Genomic DNA, 4021 nt, shown 5'->3' on the forward strand with positions numbered 1-4021 from the left:
GTGTTAGCCAGGATGGTCTCGATCTCCTGACCTCGTGATCCACCAGTCTCGGCCTCCCAAAGTGCTGGGATTACAGGCTTGAGCCAACGCGCCCGGCCGTCACTGATGGTTTTAAGCAGGGAGTGGCAGGCTCAGATTCGGAGTGGAAACCCTTGCTGCCTGTGCAGCGCACTAGGACACGGGGAGGCAGGAGACCATGGGCTCCAGGAGCCTGGACGCCGGAGCAGCACAGTGGCCACGGGAAAGGGAGAAGGTGGCTGGCCCCAGATGAAAAAAGCAGGGCCCCAAAGGCTCTGTGGGTGGGATGAGAGGGGGAGAGGAAGGGGCCAAGGCTGACCCGTGCTTGAGTGGACAAAGGGCCCTTCACAGAGCTGGAGGCAGGGGATGATCGAGGGGCCCAGGGAGTCGGACCAGAAGCCGGGTTTGTTGCAGGAAGAGCAGTGGGCCGGGAGGGGCAGGCGTGGGGTGGGATTGAGGGAGCCCAGGGGTGGGAGGCGGAGGTGCGACCGCGGTGGGGTCAGTGTGCGGGGAGTGGACAAAGGGGAGGGTCGATGGTGGCAGGGGTCCCAGGCAAAAGAGCTGGAGGGGGGCCTCCGTGGAGCGGACCGAGACCTCAGGAGACTCCAGTCGGACTGGGGAGGCAGGAAGGAGGCCCTGGCTTCGCTCTCGCACCCGGACTCGCAGGGATGAAGACCGGGAGCCGAGGCTCGGTCCTCCCCACTGTGGCCCCTCTGGTCCGCCCGTGACTTCACCGACCCCCGGAGGGGGCTCTCAAGGAGGCTTGGCTCCCAAGAGCTGGGAGAGGGGGTCCCGGGGGCGCTGATGCACACCCAGTCTCCGCGGACACAGAGGGCGGGAGCTCGGGTTCAAGGTCTGGCCTGGCCGTGCGGCTCCGGGACCCGGCTCCGCCCCGCGTCGGGGGTGGCCTCGGCCCACCCCTTCCACGGGTCCCCTCCCCGCCCGCGGCGCGCAGCCGGGTCTCATTAGCGCCCCTCCCCCAGGCCGCGCGCCGGGGGTCTCCACGGCCGGGGGGAGGGGCGGGCCTTAATCAATCCTAGGCCGGAAATTCCTCCCGGGGGGCCCGGCCTGACCGCTGAGCCTGGAAATCGGCCGCCGCCTCCCCCGAGCCCTCCCCGCGCATCATGGAAACTGGGCCGACCGCCGGCCGCCCTGGCTCCCCGGCTCTGCATTCCTGCCTCCAGGGGCGGGAGGGCGCGAAGGACCGGCTGCCCTCTTCGGGCCCGTCGGCGGGGTCGCAGCTCTCAGTACCCTCCCCGTTATTGGGAACAAACCCGCTTCCCCACTGGCGAACGGGCACCTGTTCTTAGGGGTACCCGGCGGCACCTCCGCATCCCGTCCGGTCCGTTAAGCTACGAGGCCCGCCCCTCCCCGGGCACTGCTTTCGCTGGGGGCTCGCGGAGTCGCCCCGGGCTGGCCCTTGGCGTCTGGCTCTTGCCTCTCGGCATCTTGCGAGGCTGACGCCGTGGTGCCCATTGCACAGATGAAGTCCGCGAGGTTCAGCGACAGGAAGGGCTGCAGGGCCGGGGCAGAGCAGGGACGCGGGCCGCCTCCTCCGGGAAGCTCCCCGGGAGCCTGGGATGAGGGGCTCTGGGAGGCGGGGGAGGACATGCGGGTGTCGCAGCTCCTGGGTCCCGGGTCTCAGTTTCCCCATGCAGGAAGGGGGCGCCCTTCTGGGCCTTTGCGACCGATGTAAGCTGTGGGTGGGAGAGTGGGGATGGCAGGACTCAGGCGCGCACACGGCGCCTACCTGCGAATCTCCGACCTGAGCTGCCTCCAGTGGGGCCGGGCACGGCGCGGGTCGGACGGTCCCGGGGGCTGGAGGCGGGGCCGGGGCGGAGCCGGGGCCGGGGCCGGGCAGTGGAGACGCGGGGGCTCGGGAGCCTTGGCGCGCGGATTGGGACCCAGACCCGCGCGGCGCTGCGGCGCCAGGTGAGCCGAGCTGGGGTCCAGGGGTCCGCACTCCACTTTTCCCAACTTTTCGTTTGGTTCCTCCCTCGGTCAGGGCCCCTGGGGGCGGGAGGGCGGCCCTTCAGTTCTCCTAGGCGGGAGTGTGGACGCGGGCGGTGGCGGGACCCTGGAGTCCTGGGTACTCGGCCTCAGCAGCTTCCGTCGGGTTGTGCGCTGTGTCCCCGTTTCCGCCTCCCTGGTGTCCCCAGCGTCGGCCCACTCCCTCCACGGCGCGGGGTCTCTGAGCGTGTCCTCATGTCCCCACTCTGCTTGTTTTCGCCTCCCTCGCGGCAGCGTCGCGTGGGGTCTCCGAGTGACCTTGCTGGCGCCGGGGCTGGGGGCGCCAGCTCTGGCTTGAAGCGGTCATCGCTCCTCCGGTTGCGGGTTGGGGAAAGGGCTGCAAACTCAGGGACAAGGAGGGGATGGGCCTGGCTTCCTCCCGGACACTCCCCGTGGCTGTCCTGAGAGGGGCCTAGGGCTGGGGCCCCGGAGCCCGGCGTCGGACCTGGCAGAGTCCCCGCCTAGTGCGGGGTCGGGCAGGCTCCCTGGCCTCCCTGGGCCGTAGTTGCAATCTGTGAAACCAGGCTTTGGACGCGGGAGAGTGGCGGCTCCCTGCTAGGCCCCGGCCTTGAGCGCTCCGGTCGGAGGCAGGGATGGGTGTCCTGCTTTGAGCTTCGGGGTGCAGATGGGGCGTGGGTGGGGGAGCAAGGCTGCCTCCCCAAGGTTTCGGCTACGGGCTCCAGCGCGGTGGTTTTTTAGGAGGCGGACGCGGGCAGTGAGGACGACCCTGGACAGCTAGGCCCTGAGCCTCCTCTCCTGCGGCCTGGGGCGCCTGGGTGGGGGCCGCGTCTTCTCCCTCGCCCTCCCTTTCGTGGGGGCCACACCGTACGCAGCTCGGCTACTCCTGCTGGAGCCGGGACCCAGGCCACAGGCCGCAGGCAGGGCGCGGCCAGCAATCCGGAGAGCTTAAGCTGTGCGGCCCGGATCCCGAGGCGCAGGGGCGGTGCTGCTCTGGCCGGGCCACAGGCCACGGAGGCCTCGGGCGGAGGAGGCGGGAAAGGAGGCCAGGCGGCGGGAAAGCGGGATGATTCATCCGGAGGAGCCCGAATTGGAAACGCCGCAACCTGGGAACAGCGTTGCCCAGGCCGACGGGGGAGCCGGGAGGGCATCTGTCCCGGGGGGCCCAGTGCCCCGCACCCGCACCCCCGCCTCCTGCCGTGGCCCCAGCCCGGCCGCTGAGGGAGGGAGAGGCCTCTCATGCGTGGACTTGATGGAAATCTTGGGCGAAGTCGGCGCCGCCTCTCTGTCTGGCTGGTCTTGGTCCGAGCGGTCTTCCCGGTGTCTAGCTCAAGTCGCTCCAGCTGCAGCTTCGGTGCCGGCGGAGGAGGTCTGGAAGGAGGGGGCGGGCAGGGAGAGGCTGGAGCCGGTGACGCCCCCTCCTCCCGCGCTGCGGTATGTACAGCGCAGTAGGGGGGAGGTGGGGCCCGGCGAGCGACCCCTGCGGACCTGGGAGGCCCGAGCGCCCCCGCCCCCTTTGCTACGGTGCAGCCACGTGCGGGGGTGGGGTCGAGCCCGGGAAGTACTTACCCTGGAGACGCGGCTGCTGGGGACCGCACGTTTCCCGAGGCCCAAGACCCGCGGGCTTGCGAACCGGACACAGGCGGCAGGAGACTCTCAGCCCGGGATGCGCCAGGGTGCAGCCTGCGCCCTCCTCCCTCCTCTCCGCCCGCGGGCCGGGCCAACTCCGGCTTCTGCCGCGCGTCCCTGGCTCGGAGCTCCGCTGCGGAAAACCCGAGCGGGGGCGGCTCCCCGCCTCGCCGCCCGGGAAATTCCGGGGGTGGCCGCCAGGGATCTCCAAGCGGCCTGGGCTGGGCGGCCGGAGCTTCCCTCCCGGATTTGCGCCCCGAACCCGGCACCCTGAAGCTAGAGGCCCGTCGGTCCAGTCCTTGCCTCCCATCTTCTCTCTGCAGAGCGCCCAGACGACGGCGAGATGACAGCTGGGAGCCCCGAAGAATGCGGGGAGGTGCGGAGGAGCCCCGAGGGCCGCGTCTCT

The sequence above is a fragment of the Colobus angolensis genome, unplaced genomic scaffold (genome assembly GCF_000951035.1).
Source record: "Colobus angolensis palliatus isolate OR3802 unplaced genomic scaffold, Cang.pa_1.0 Scaffold4, whole genome shotgun sequence".
NCBI classification, from domain to species: Eukaryota; Metazoa; Chordata; class Mammalia; order Primates; family Cercopithecidae; genus Colobus; species Colobus angolensis.